The following is a 15,197-nucleotide window of genomic DNA, read 5'->3' on the forward strand; positions in this document are numbered from 1 at the left end:
GATATTCAAACGCTGACCTCTGGGCAAATGAAAAATTGCTAAGACGCAGTAAAATTCCTCCAGGCTTGGAGCACACACGCGCGAGTGCATCGCTGCAGATGGGATCCTGGGGCTGATGTCACGACAGGGAACACCAGCCCCCGTGGAAAAGCCTGCCCCTACCCTGAAATTCCCTTAATGGACTGTGAGCCCGTTCGTTCCACGTGCTGGACGTGCGTCAGCTCTCAGAACAAGCCCCTGCCCCATTTGAAAAAATCATTAAGCTCCAACTATAAGCAGAGAATATCGGTTAACATTTTTTCCCCCCTAAAACACAACTCACATGTTAGAGAGAGGAGTTTTGACTTCTAATTTACCCTAGTGAGTTGAAATTTCACTGTAAGTTCTCATAAAAAATTGTGAGGTGGAAAAATGAATAAAGACACTCATTCCTCACTCTTATTTCTCTAAGTTTAAATCCTTCATTTCCTGGTTGTTTTGTGTACAGCGTTCTAAACAACCTGATAGCCATGATAATACTGTTTATACCACGACACAGAGGAGCCTCAGAAACTGACACACTTATGCTTAGTGAAGGCAGTCGGTCATAGAGCACCGCATATTGGGTAGTTCCCTTTATATGAAATATCCAGAACAGGCAAATCTATAGAGACAGAAAATAGATTAGCTGTTATAAAGGCTGAGTGGGGAGGAGAAGGGGTGTGGTGACTGCTAAAGATAGGATGTTTCTTTTTGGGGTGATGAAAAATGTTCTAAAATTTATATTACGGTGACTATATAAATAAAACATAGATATACACTGAGTGGTACACTTTGAGGGTATGGTATGTAAGTTACATACCAATAAAGACATTGAAAATGGGGACGCCTGGGTGGCTCAGTTGGTTAAGCAGCTGCCTTCAGCTCAGGTCATGATCCCAGCATCCTGGGATCGAGTCCCACATCGGGCTCCTTGCTCAGCGGGGAGCCTGCTTCTCCCTCTGCCTCTGCCTGCCATTCTGTCTGCCTGTGCTTGATCTCTCCCCCCCTCTCTCTGATAAATAAATAAAATCTTTAAAAAAAAAAAAAAAAAAAAAAGAAAATGAAGAGACTGTGTTCTTGGGTGAACTGGAGAGAAACGGAGAAGTCTTGGCCTGGACCGTACCTCTACACAGGCATGGGAAAAAGAGGAAGGCTTGATCTTGGGATTTTACAGACACAGGAAGAAAGTATTTTGGTGTGGAGGTGAAAATGAAGGTGAAGGGGTCCTCTTTGGGAATGAAGAGGAAATTGAGGCAAGCTGGTAAGCTGCTTGTGATGGTCACACCTTAAGGTGATCCTCAAAGACCTGACTTGTATAATTCCCTCCTCGTGAATGTGGGTAAGACCTGTGATTCGCTTCTTTTTTTTTTTTAATATTATTTTTTTCCAGTGTTCCAGCGTTCATTGTGTATGTACCACACCCAGTGCTCTATGCAATACGTGCCCTCCTTAATACCCACCACCAGACTCTCCCAACATCCCACCCCCACCCCTCCAAAACCCTCAGTTTGTTTCTCAGAGTCCACAGTCTCTCATGGTTTGTCTCCCCCTCTGATTTCCTCCAACTCACTTCTCCTCTCCATCTCCCCATGTCCTCCATGTTATTCCTTATGCTCTACAAATAAGTGAAACCATATGATAATTGACTCTCTCTGCTTGAATTATTTCACTCAGCATAATCTCTTCCAGTCCCATCCATGTTGATACAAAAATTGGGTATTCATCCTTTCTGATGGAGGCATAACATTCCATCGTATATATGGACCATATCTTCTTTTTCCATTTGTCTGTTGAAGGGCATCTTGGTTCTTTCCATAGTTTGGCAACTGTGGCCATTGCTGCTACAGACATTGGGGTACAGATGGCCCTTCTTTTCACTACATCTGTATCTTTGGGGTAAATACCCAGGAGTGCAATTGCAGGGTCATAGGGAAGCTCTATTTTTAATTTCTTACGGAATCTCCACACTGTTTTCCAGACTCACTTCTAACTGGTAGAATATGGTAAAGGCGATGAGACATCCTTCCCACAGTTCATTTTGTTCTTTAAGACTCCATCTTAGCAGACCAGAGTGAGAGACTCTCCTGCTGGCCTTAAAGAAGCAGGCTGCTTGGATGTGGGCTTCCCGTGCGGGGAGCCATAAAGCTGGGCACTGCGGGGGGCCTCTAGGGCCTGGGGGCAGCCTCTAGCCAATGGCCAGGAAGAAACCAGGGACCCCCTCAGTCCTGTAGCCACAAGGAACTGAATTCTGCCCACAACCACATGAGCTCGGAAGAGGATTCGGAGCTCCAGAAGGGTCACCACGCCGCCAACACCTTGACTACAGCCTCGTGAGACCCTGAGCGGAGGACCCAGAAACTGTGAGATAATAAAGGTGTGTTGTTTCAAGCCACCGTATTTGGTGTAATTTGTTTGCTTGTTTGTTTGTTTATAGCAGTGATAAACTAATGCAGAGCTGTTGCAGGAAGAAAAGTGATTTTCAGGATCAGTTCAGTAGGAGGACTTTTGGGAAAGAAAACTCAGGGTGATCACGAACTTAGGTTAGGATGGGACTCTTGCTGTCGACATCAGCAGAAGGCCGTTAAGATGACCAAAAATCAAATGAATCTGAGAAAATGGGCTCCTGTCCACTCAGACTCATGCTGGAAGTTCACATCTTACAGATGAGTGGAAATGCCTGAAAAAGCAAGAATATTAAAATATTGACTATCATTTTATCAGTGATAATAATGACAATAACATGTGCATGTGCTGTGTGTGTGTGTGTGCATGTACACAGGCATTGGGCTAAACCTTTTTATGCATACTTCATTATTTCATCTTAAAAGATTTTATTTATTTATTTGAGAGAGAGAGAGAGTTGAACGAGCAAGGGGAGGAGCAGAGGGAGAGGGACAAGCAGACTCCACACTGAGTATGGAGGCTGATGCAGGGCTCGACCTCACGATCTGGGCTGAAATCAAGACTCAGTTGTTCAACCGACTGAGCCAGTCAGGCACCCCTGATTATTTTATTTTTTAACAGAGACAGTGTAGGACAGGTCTGGTTCTGAATTCGGAACACACATTCCAAGTTCTGGCTTTGTCATCTTACCAACCACATGGCCTTCAGCGAGTCACGAAACACCCTTTCCCTTCTATCCATGCATTTGTAAAACAGGCTTAGTAATAGTGTCTACCTCATAGAGTTGATATGAGGACTAAATGAACAGTGCCTGGCCTGTGGTAAGCTCCCCTCAACAACCACTAATTGTTCTTGTTAGTGCTACTGTTTAATATTGCTTTAGCACGTGGTAATTACGTGTGTCCCTGCTTAGTCACTGGGTGACCTTGGGCAAGCATCTCTCTTGCCTTCAGTTCCTCTTTTGTAAAACAGGGCTGGGAACCTAGCTTCCTTAACGAGAGGATGGTATGCTTCGTGCGGTGTGCAGCGGGCTGGCTGATGAGACTGTCTTTGTTCCCTTCCATCCGGGTAGAGATGTACCTCCAGGAAAGAGGCTTGATGCCAAATAGGACATTATAATCTCTTCCTTTATTCAGCAGTTTTGTCGGCAAGCTTGGGAGAAGGCACCTCGTGCAGTGATCAGCTGCGCTGATTTTCAGGGAGTGATAGTTCCTGTTAATTATTATATAGAATTGTCCCAACAATTCCTTCAAGTTGGGTTCTTTATTATACCCATGTTACATATGCAAAACTTAGGCTTCGAGAAGGCAATTTGCCTAATGCCAAGCTGAGTCAGTTTTTTTTTTTTTTTTTTTTTAAGATTTATTTATTTGAGAGAGAGAGAGCACTCAGCTCCTGCTGAGCACAGAGCCTGATGCAGAGACTCAATCCCAGGATCTATGAGACCAGAACCCGAGCTGAAACCAAGAGTTGGATGTGCAACCCAACTGATCCACCTGGGTGCCCTGATGCACCTGATTCTAAGCAAAAATATTTCAGGAAAGCCTATTTTACACAGACTACGAGGACAAAGAGCCTTAATATGGTCCAGGCCAAGAATAAACTTTGAGATGAAATTGAGAGAAAAACAGGTAGAAAAGGAAAATCAGCAAACATAGGTGACAACAGGGAAGAAAAGAAAACACACTAAAATGAAATTTCTGGTAAACCAGGCTATGACATTCAGATCCACTTACGTCCACTTCCATATTGTACAAATACATGTGATTTTTACAACCAGTGACACTGGGTTAGAAGTTCTCATTTCCTGGCTCCAGGGTGGAATGCGTGGACAGTCCGAGCGAGCCCTTCCACGTCTGACTTCTGCGGGCCGTCATCCGAGACAGACGCGATTACAAAATCCCAGTCTGGCTGGGGTTGACTGGGAGGCAGGGATCACTGGGTGGCTTTCTCCAGCTGAACGAGGAAAGACAACAGGCGAATGGGATGAGGCTGCGCCAGGGGCCACACACTCTGACTCCGCGCCAGCTCGTATCCTGGCTTCAGTCTTCTGGAATTCCAGGGCCTCCCTAGACAGTGCTTTCTACCACCCAAGTGTTCGTGTTGCATGGGATAGACCTTTGGGGCAGCCCCAGATGCTGCCAGATAGATAACGGTCTTGTTTGTGCGACAGAGTCACCACCCGAGAGTTGTGTGAACAGTCAGCCTTGCCAGAGGGCTTTTGTCATATGGCAGCATCCTGGACGACGACGACGACGGTGACGACAAGTGATGGTGGTGATGGTGACGATGGTGATGACGAAAGTATTCATTGACCGGAAGAGTGCACTGAGGCAGTTTGAAGCTTTTGTGAAGAGCATGGACTCGGATTCCAGACTGATTGCCTCAGTTGAAATTCCAGGTCTGCTACTTACTAGTCCAGTGACTGGAGACAAGTTACTTAACCTGACTCAGTTTCCTCACCTGAGAAGTGGAGACAAACAGAGTTCCGACCTCATAGGTGTATTGTAAGAATTTTATGTCATTATAGCCAATGTGTGCAAATATAAATACACAGTATATATAAATTTATACCTATAAATGCATATATATATACACACATAAGTATTTCCGTATTTCTGTGTGCATGTGTGGGTACAGATCTCTAGTGTATAAAGCACTTCCCAGGGCACATGGGTGGCTCAGTGGGTTAAGTTTCTGCCTTCAGCTCAGGTCATGATCTCAGGGTCCTGGGATCGAGGCCCACATTGGGCTCTCTGCTCAGCAGGGAGCCTGCTTCCCCCTCTCTCTCTGCCTGCCTCTCTGCCTACTTGTGATCTCTCTCTCTGTCAAATAAATAAACAAAATTGTAAAAAAAAAAAAAAAAACTTAAAAAAATGAAGCACTTCTTGTGCTCCTGATTAAGGCAATCATTAGCATTAATTGCCAGTCATTAGCACTCCGGCACATGCTATAGCAACAATTGAGGGCTTCCTCTGTGATACGTGCTTTAAAGACATGACCTTAGTTAATTTTCACAGCAGCCCCAGGAGGTATGACCTTTTCTGTTTTACAGATGAGGACCTGAGGTGGAGAGCAGAAGTGGGCTGCTCCAGGTGCCCTCCTGGTGGAGCCAGGACTTAAACCCTGGTCTCGCTGACTTCAAAGCCTGATGTGTATGAGGCTAAGTCGTGTCATCTCTCCGTGGATGTAAGCAAACTAGCCACAAATATCCCAGGGCCTGTGTTCCTCTAAGCTGTCCTTAATTCACATGCCAGAACAGAGGCTTAACTACAGAGCTCTCTGAACCATTACAAATATCTGCATGGTTTTAGCAGAAAATGATTTACATCCGCTCTCGTAGAAACCAGAATGTTCCACACGGTACCCAAAAGGCGTGCCCCTTGCCCCCGGATAAATGGAGTTTACAACCCACAAAGGAAGGTTCATGAGTCTGCTGGGGAGACAGGAGTCATCTAAATGAGAATCTTTCTCTTTTTCTCTCCAAGAGTTCACACTTCCCAATCAGGAATAGTGAAAATTCTAACAGGCTACAATCAGAGAAGAACCAAGAATCCGATTCAGAGAAGACACTTTCCCATGCCGAGGGCACTTAGTTATCTGGAGGTTGTTCCTTGGTGCCACAAGATTTAATTCTTTCAGAGGAGCTTGGCCCCTGAATTGCCAGACAGAGGATCGGGTGCTGAGGGATCAGAGATAAGCAGCCCAGAGTCCCTCAGGTAAGGCGCACGTGACCAACGGAGGGGCTCAGTGCATAGAACACAGTTGTCTAGAAGTAGGAGGGAGGGGGAGTGTCTCCCTGCCGACAGGAATCCCAGAGGGCTTCATGGTGGAAGTGAGCTGGACCCGATGGATGCTTTGGGCTCAGCAGGCTGAGAGTCAGAGAAGGCCTTCCGAGTAGGAGAAACTGTATTTGCAAAGGCACAGAGATATGAACGAGGCTGCCTGCTGGGGAACAGAAGGCAGGCAGGTCTGGCTGGAGCAGAGAGGGGAGAGAAGAAGGGGAGGGGTGTGGGGGAGTATGCGGCTGGTGGAGTCGAGGGGGCTCCGACGGCCAAGGGCCTTGTGTTTCCAGGAGTGTGGGGGGGCAGCTCAGGGAAAGGCTGCGGTTCCCTGGCAGCGACATGACTTGTCCTTGTCTGTAAAGATTGGGAACAGGAAAGACCAGAGAAGAGCCGCCTGAGAGCGGGGCATTGCCATGTTAGAACAGGAGGTGGTGACAGACTGAATTAAGAAGTAGTGGTGGGCTAGAGGAGAGGGAGAGGATGGCAAAGGAGTCTTTGGGGTGGGAAAGTGGAAGGGGGAAGCTCTTAGGGGCGGCGGGGAGTCCTACCCTGCCCAACCAGGTACTTGGCTGAGCGGGGAAACACAAAAGGAGCCTTGGCAGAAAGACAATGAAATATGGAGTCTGGAGGTGGGAGGGGGGCAGCTCTGCAGGACGACTTCCACTGGTTTCTTTCTCTGATAGACTGTCAGGAAATAGGCATTGAGTTTGCCAGATTCTCATTTGTGGAGTCAGTGGGGAGAGGCCAACGGGGTGTCAGGGCCCATGGGAGAGTTGGTATGTGGCCCCTAGGAGAGGGGGAGGGGAGCTTGCCTGGGGGCAGCACTGGAGGAAGGGGAACTGGCCATGAATGTGCCACATGGAGTGCCCCATGCTGGGGGGGGGGGGCAGCTGGAGAAGGAGGCACAAAAGAGGTGAAAAAAGTCATGCAAAGTTAGGACACTAGGAAGATTCAAGAAAAGAGTGTGGCGACTCTGGGATGCCACCAGAGGCCACCCAGGAAAGTCCGGAAGATACATGTCAGGTGTTCTGATCAGGAACCGTGGAGAAGCCCGCAGAGCTCCTAGGACTGAAGACTCCGGGGAGGGCATGGAGGGGAGCAGGTGAGGTTGGAAGGAGGCTGTTCCTGTGAAAACACGCTCTTCGTCGTCCAGGGATAGAAACCCGAGTTGGGAGCCCAAAACATTAGTGCATTTGTGTCATGGGCTCATCTTACAACATCCTGTCACCAAATCCTGGAAACCAGGGAAAGAATTTGATTATGCTGAGTTGGTCCTGGCACCGGTACTAATGTCTTGGGGAACCATAAGCAAGAGGAGAATTCTGAAAAAATTGTAAAGACGTGTTTGGTGAAAAGGAGAAGGAAAATCTTCTCAGCTGTGGAGTGGAGCACACAGAACAGGGTTGGAGGTGGCAGTGAGCAGGGCAGGTGGGGGAAGGCTGGGGGTTTGCTCGTCTGCAGTAAGGATCTGACGTGAGACGCTGAAAGTTCATGACTCAGTCCTTGGATCTGACCTGAAAGGCCAGTGGGAGCCACTGAAGGTTTCTGAGAAACGGAGTGACGTTATCAAAACAACACAGTATATGCAGCATCGGGGTCCAAGGCCAGATTGTCAGACATGACCTCCATGTTCTATGCTTGCTTGGTCAAGCACAGTTCGTGGTGGAAGTGACTGTGTCTGTTCTTGTCCCAGTAAACTCCAAAAAGTGCTTTGGCGTGGGTGGCTGACACCACACTCAATCGCACATGCAAATACAGTAATTATGCCTGAAAAATTAGAGGTCAGCTGGAGGCCAGCGGAAGATTTGGCCTCTCTGCTTCCAGATTTTGAAATAGCAGATTATGCACAACTCACTGTCTTCCGCCAAGACCTCATTACACACTTTTGCCAGGATCTCATTTTACAATTTCCATTCTTTTAAAGAGAAATCCCCACACGACAGTGATTCTGGCCAACTAAGTGCTTTCCCCCAAAGTGCGGTTTGTCAGAGCAACCCCCACCCTCCGCCCCGCCCCAGTCCGGCTCCCGGTACCTGCTCGCCCTCCGGGACCCCGGGGCCTCAGGGCCACAGAGGAAAACACGCGAAGCCAACGGCGCCTGGATTCTCTTAGGAGAAACATTTTGGGAGAGGAGGCTATAACAGAGTCCTGAATATAATATGGCACAACAATCTTAAATATTCCAGACAGGAAAAGTTTTTTGTCAAAGCCTCTGACAGTTTAAACTTTAAAGCTTTAGCAAAACTTTTAAACTTTTAAACTTTGAACCTGTTTGAACCTCTCATGATTTATGAATTATTAAATGTACGACTGAAAATCAGACTTTCTCTTGAACTAGGAAAGCTTTCTGCCTAAAAGCAACTGAGAAGAGGGTGACTGGCTATGGGGGATACAGAAGGAAGAGAGAGCCATAGTTTTGTCTTGTTTGGTTTTTTGTTTTTCCTGGAGGGGTATTCCTTTTGGTTCTGTAAAAAACCAGATCCAGAAAAGTCTTAGGAGATAAAAGGTCCAAACCAAGGCACACGATATAAAAAAGGAGGTGAGAGATCAAAAGTAAAATGTAAACTGTCTGAAATTAGTTATATATCTAAATAAGAGAGGAGCTGATGCAAATATATAATATACATTTGATATCCTGGTGGTAAAAGATACATCATGTGAAAGTTACCATTTTGGCCTTTTTTAAGGATGCAGTTCAGTGACATTAAGTATATTTGCATTGTCATACAACGACTGTCACCATCCATCTCTGGATTTTTTCATCTTCCCAAACTGAGACTCTGTTCCCATTAGACACTGTCACCTCCCATTCCTTTTCCCCAGCCCCTGCAAACCTCCCTTCTATAAATCTATTCCAGGAGCCTCATGTAAGTGGAATTTATACACACACACACACACACTCAAATATTGCACAATCCCATGTATGTGGGGAACTTGGAATAGAGAAATCATATATATGTTTTTTTTTCTTTTTTTACTGCTTTCATAATATAGCAACAAACACAAGGAGGGCATCAGGCCAGGAAGAATCTGAGGTTTTCCATGCATTTCAGACAGAGTTGAAAAACATGCAAAGTAAGTACAGATAGGGAAAAAACTGGTTAAAATCTATGCTTCCCAGAGGGTACCATTTAGTTCCATCCTCAGGAACCCATAATCACTGTGAAAATGAATGGGCTGAGTGGAGGGCGGTCACTGACAGCCCAGTCCTTTTTTTTTCAAATCGAAGTATGGTTGACATACAATATATTCTATTCATTTCAGGTGTACAACAGGGTGATTCGACAGCTGTATGTGTTACAAAATGCTCACCATGGTAAGTGCAGTCACCAGCTGTCACTGTACGAACCTATCACAATATTATAGAAGGCATTCTGTCCGCGGTACTTCTCATCCTCGGGTCTTACCCATTTTATAACTGGAGCTTTGTATCTCTTCATCCCCTTCACCTGTTTCACCCCCACAAGACCCGGCGTCCTGAGGGGTGAGGATCTCGTGGGCTGCTCAGGGGATGCCCGGGGTCAGGGCTGGGCAGAGGAGGGCTGGGGAGCGCTGTTTGTGGGGGGCACATGTCGGGGAGCTCATAATGGGTGAGTGACCTAAGTCCAGACCTTTTCCAGGAACCAGGGCACAGGTGGGATGAGCGTGTCCAGCTTCCCCCTGGCTCCCAGCACAAAGACTTTTTTACTTCTGTTAGTGTGTTTTCATGGGCTTAGTAACCAGTCATAGAAACCCCCACCCTAACCTCACAACATCGAGTGTAAACCCTGCGTGCATCCTAACAGCTCACAGGGGAGCTGCAGAAAGTTCAGGAATTGCCTGAAGACTCCCCACCAGCTGTGTCTTTTGTGCAGCTCACCTGGGTGAGGGCGCCTGCTGGCTGGGAGGCAAACTAGCGGGAGTTTCTTCCTTAATCACGTCCACTGCTATCAAAGTGACAGGGGCCCTGCATCCTGAGGAAGAAAGGAGGGAAGGCAGCGCTGTGTAAGGGGTTTGGGCCTGGGAGGGAGACAGGAGGGACCCCAAGAGGGGAAGGGTGGAGCAGCAGCAGCAGCAGCAAATGGCTTGCTCCGCAGTTTGCCGTTCCTCACTTTACCCCTGGGAGAAAGCCTGTCCTCATATTGTGGGTTTGGGGAGCGTGAACATATTTGGCCAAAAGTTGCTTAAGTTATGATTGGATCTACCTAGTTCTCCCATCGTGGGTGTGGAGGTGCACCCTCTCTTAGTGGCCATATTTCTATAACAGATGTCATGACCATGGGAGGATTCTGGCAAGAGCAAGAGAGGCTGGCGGAGTGGGGGTGGGGAGGATGCAGGGGAGGGAGAGCGTTTTTTCCTCTTACTCACCAGTTAGCAGTAGGTGGGGGTTGATGCCAAGTCTCAGAGATTCGGACGAACTCTGTGTGAATGCCTCCTGCCCAGAATAGGTCAGGACAAGGTGTTGTCAGGGCCCCCCTAACTGGGAACCCACTTCACCCAACGCTAGATGCTCAGGGTTAACTCACTTCACCAACCTCTGGGCACATTCTCCGTGGGAGAATTTTCTGTGTTCTTCCCTGGTGGTGGCTTTCCTAAATCTGAGGGAGGTCATGCTGGATGGATCTCTCAAGGAGCTTTATGCCAAGGACGGCACACAAGTTCTAGGGCTGGTGAGTGGTCCCCCTCGAGTGGCTGTCCCTGAGATATGTAGCTGCCAGTCTGTGGCTTCACTTTGTCCCCACCCCAGCAAAGGAGCGCATGGTTTACCATTGTCTGAGAGAGAACCACTGCACCCTCCCATTCTGTCACCCTTCCTGTCACCGTGGTCACAAGACAGTGGCGAGAGTAAGAGCAAGATAAAAAAAAAAAGAGGACAAGATACCCCAGGAAACTGAATGGAACTTGAGCAGTCTGAACATTTAAACATGGAAACTTGGCTCTGGTTTAAAGTCAACAGGGTGTCTGAATTGGGAGAAAGAGGAAAGGCAATCTTGAGGCTGACAAAGGAGAAAGGTTTAGAAGATGGAGCATAGTTACTCTACCCCACTTTATGGACTGCGTCATACATACTAACCACTGACCAACCATTTTATTTGGAACTGTTTGAATCTTGGAGGAATTCTGCGCCAGATTGCCTGGGTTTGAATTCTGGTTCCATCACTTCCAATGTGACCTTAGCCAACTGTCTTACATATCTGCTGATTTAATTTCTTTGATTGTAAAATGAATAATACCTGACTCACAGCCTGTTCTGATAATTGATTGAGATAAGATTTATCACTCTCTTAGCACAGCGCTCAGAATATAGTAAATGCTGTTTAAGTGTTGGATGTATATGCATCTATCGCTCCACTAGCGTGGATAAAGAAACTGAGGCTCAGAGATGCTAGGTAGTTTTCCAGGGGTTTCCCAGCCAAGATTTGAACCCAGGCCTATTTGATGGTTTCTCCTGTGGTCACCTTAGCTAACAGGGTGAAATGTTTTCAGAAGAAGAATCTTTTTTTTTTTTTTCCAAAAATTTAATTTAATTTAATTGTGTGTGTGTGTGTGTGTGTGTGTGTTCCAAAATGCAGTGTTTATGCACCACAGCCTCCTTAGTACCCACCACCAGGCTCACCCAACCCCTCACCCCCCTCCCTTCCAAAACCCTCAGTTTGTTTCTCAGAGTCCAGTCTCTCGTGGGTTGTCTCCCCCTCCGATTTCCCCCAACTCACTTCTTCCCTGAGATGATGGATGATGGTGGTGATGAATGCTGATACGTGCTAGGTGTTTTACACACATTATTTAATTTTATTCTTATCATAGTTCTTTTGGTAATGTATCCTCATCTCCGGGTACAAGGTTGAATGGTATGCCTCTGAAATTCAGATCTATCCAAAACCTTAAAATGTGACCCTCTCTGGGGTCTCTGCAGTTGTCATCCGTTAGGATGAGATTCTACTGATCCGAGTGGCCCCCAAATCCAGTGACTGGTGTCCTTACAGGAAAGCCATGAGGAGACATAGAGCCCCACGGGGAGAATGCCACGTGACCATGACGACGGGATGAGAGTGGGATAGCCACAAGCCAAAGAACGTCAAGGAATTTCTGACATTCTACCAGGAGCTAGAAGAGGCCAGGATGGTCCTTCCCTAGAGCCTTCAGAGGGAACATGGCCCTGCCAAACTTTTTAGCCTCCAGAACTGGAGCGTATAGATTTCAGTTGTGTTCAGGCACCTCGTTTGTAGTCCTTTGTTATGGCAGCACTAGGGCACTAAAACTCCCAGCTGACATTTGAAAAACTGAGGCTCAGGCAGGCTAGGGGATTTGCCTCAAGTCAGCTCATTGGTGGCAGCAGACCTGGGACTTGAACTTGAGTTTGTCTGACTCCCGGCAGGGCTCTGACAACCCCCAGTGAGTGTCGGGGGTGCCGAAGCATCTGGGTCACATTCAGGCTGGCGGTCATAGGCACGCTGCCTCGCACTTTCCAGTCCAGTGTCTCCTGAACTTGACCCTGTGGTCCAGAAACCAAGAACCATGTGCTGTTCAACGTATCATGTGGAAGGGACTAAAAACAGTAGCCATGCCTCCCTTACTACTGGGGAGCAAATCCACCAAATACTTGGGGGAGAATTTCTCAGTTAAGCAGGTTATTAACTTAGGTTTTCCTTTAAGTATAAGTGATAGAGACAGTTATTTCAGAATAATGAAAGCTTTAGCTCCCGCAGAATTACTTTACGTTAGATCCCTGTAGTGCACAGAATCAGATTAATGATCATTCATTACTACCTTCAGTTCATGCCCGGCTTTGCTCTTTATTCCCTCTGTAACAAATAACTCTGAAGTGGCCGATGAACCCCAGAAGCAGAATATTGGCGGTAACTCCCAGAAACCTATATTCTCCTCCCCAGCCCCTTCCCTCTCTCCTTGCAGATAAAACAACCTTCTGGACTTTGGCCTTTGTTATTTCTTTATAAATAAATACTTTCGTCAGATGGGCATGTGTGTGTCCCCAACTCCTATGCAGTCCGGCCATGCCTTCGACCTTGACTCCAGTTTTACTCATCCCGCCTCGGGAATTGGCAGTCATGGTCTCGGTAGCTCGGATGGCTTATTGAGTAACATTTTCCTTGTATATGGCAGGCGCAGCGCCCCCCCACCCCGACTCCTTTCTGACCTGATCCCACTCCCTTGCTCACCTCCCCTGGCCCCCATGGCAGACCTGGCTGCAGACCCCTTTCCTGGAGACAAAAGCACAACACACGGAGAAAGGAGGGCTGCTTGTGTAGCATGACTGACTGAAGGACTGAGAATGGGGGCCGTGGGCCAGATTATGGTCCTTCGCCAAGTCTGTTAGGCCATTTGATAGCTCATTTAGTTCTCAGGTGTCCTTGCTGTGCATATAATCACACTTCTTTTGAAAGGGGATCCAAACAAAGGCTTAATCCTGTGGCATTTTTACACACAAGGGCTTTTGTTCCCAGGCCTTCTGCATGCAAATAATAATTTCGAAGCAGTTAAACAAATCTACTCATCACCCACTGAGGCCCATGCCTGTCTCCGTGTCTTGCAAAGGGAGCAGGCATGCAGGTGAGGCCCAAAGGAACGGTTTCTGTGAAGGGAGATTCTGGTCTGGCTTCTTTTGGTGGGAGCAAACCACCTGGCTTGAAGGGCAGTACTCTTCCCAAGCAGGAGAATTAGGAACTCGAGGTGATGAGGTTGGGAAATGGAGATCATTTGGGGAAGAGAGACTTCGTTGAGTGCCGTGGATTTTTGTGGGAGGGGAGGAAGTGGAAAATGCATCCTCTGCTGATTCACAGGGGGAACGGACTTCTGGAACTTTCTCTCCCAATGATCACTGACATTCTCCTCCGTGAATAAACACTGAGAAGGAAACAAAGGAAAAGGAGACGTCTAAGTAATTCCAGTAAGTTGTTCCTCTGGCCAGAGACTCAGCCTAGAGCCAGCACACTTCAAAGACAATACAGTTGCCTGTCAGCTGCAGAATTTCTCTGTCTGAGGTAAAATATTTCATGGAGGGATGAGGCATAAGTTTTGGAAGGAGAAGGTGATAACACAAAGCCAAGGAAACAGAGAAGGAATGATACTCCGGCAGGGAGATGCGCTTGGGGAGCAGGGAGACAATTCTGGCCTGAACCTAGAAGGTAAAAATGTCATAACAGGCGAGCAGATGTCTTCTGGCCGAGAGATCAAAGCTGTTGCATTTGGAATGTTGTCATGATCCCTTCGTAAGAGGCGGCCATCCTCCAAATGGATGCGTGGTAACCAGTGAGCGTGGTCACAAGAAGTACTTGGGTGGAAATCATCAAAATTCAGAAATTATCACCGCTTTCATTCCTTTCCTTGGGAGATGGATCATGGGTAGGGCAAGGACCAAAGCCAGAGGGATCTAAGGATCATAGGAAGAGACCCCCCCAGGGCTTCCAAATGGAACCTTGGGGGTTATATTTTGGACGTGGCTCTTGGGGTTTGGAAGGGTAATGCTTGCTCAGGGCTAACTCGGTACACGCAGGGTCTGCAGATCAAAGAATGGAGGACGGAGACTCCCTGCCAAAAAAGTAGCCCATAAAATGCTTTATTAAGCACAGAGAAATGAGCTTTGGCAAGAGCACACTTGTACACGTGCAGGAAAAGTGATCAAGGTAAAGAAGCCAGTAAAAACCTCTAAGAGCCAGAACAGCAGACACTCTTCACCTTCGAGGAACAGAAAGAGCAGTCATCATTGTGACAGCCATAATCAAGTGACATTTCCAGCAATGAGGGATCATGGCATCGGGCCATTTCCTCTGGGAAAGTTGGTTATGGCTTGGGAAGTGTTGGCTTTTCTGGGGCCTCTCTCTGAACACTGGGGCCGGTGATAGATTTGGATTGACTGAGGCCTGGTGGCAGCACCATGACTGGAAGCAACTCAGACCCCAGAGGAGAGGGCCAGGTCTCAGGGAGACATTCCAGTCCTTGCCCAACCACCCCACCCCCCTGCCCTGCCGCGGCAATCCATTCTGGATTTTC

At 47.4% G+C, this 15,197-nt stretch overlaps 1 long non-coding RNA gene across 1 annotated transcript in view; it reads left to right on the top strand.

The window, feature by feature from the left end:
- The first annotated feature begins 6,091 nt into the window (after positions 1-6,091).
- LOC132023914 (uncharacterized) overlaps positions 6,092-15,197 on the top strand; it is a 39,520-nt gene continuing 30,414 nt past the window's right edge. Inside the window, exons 1-2 of the long non-coding RNA XR_009406091.1 lie at positions 6,092-6,143; positions 9,474-9,525. This is a non-coding gene — a long non-coding RNA (uncharacterized LOC132023914). The remainder of the gene's footprint in view (positions 6,144-9,473; positions 9,526-15,197) is intronic.

Source organism: Mustela nigripes, chromosome 8 (assembly GCF_022355385.1).
Source record: "Mustela nigripes isolate SB6536 chromosome 8, MUSNIG.SB6536, whole genome shotgun sequence".
NCBI lineage: Eukaryota > Metazoa > Chordata > Mammalia > Carnivora > Mustelidae > Mustela > Mustela nigripes.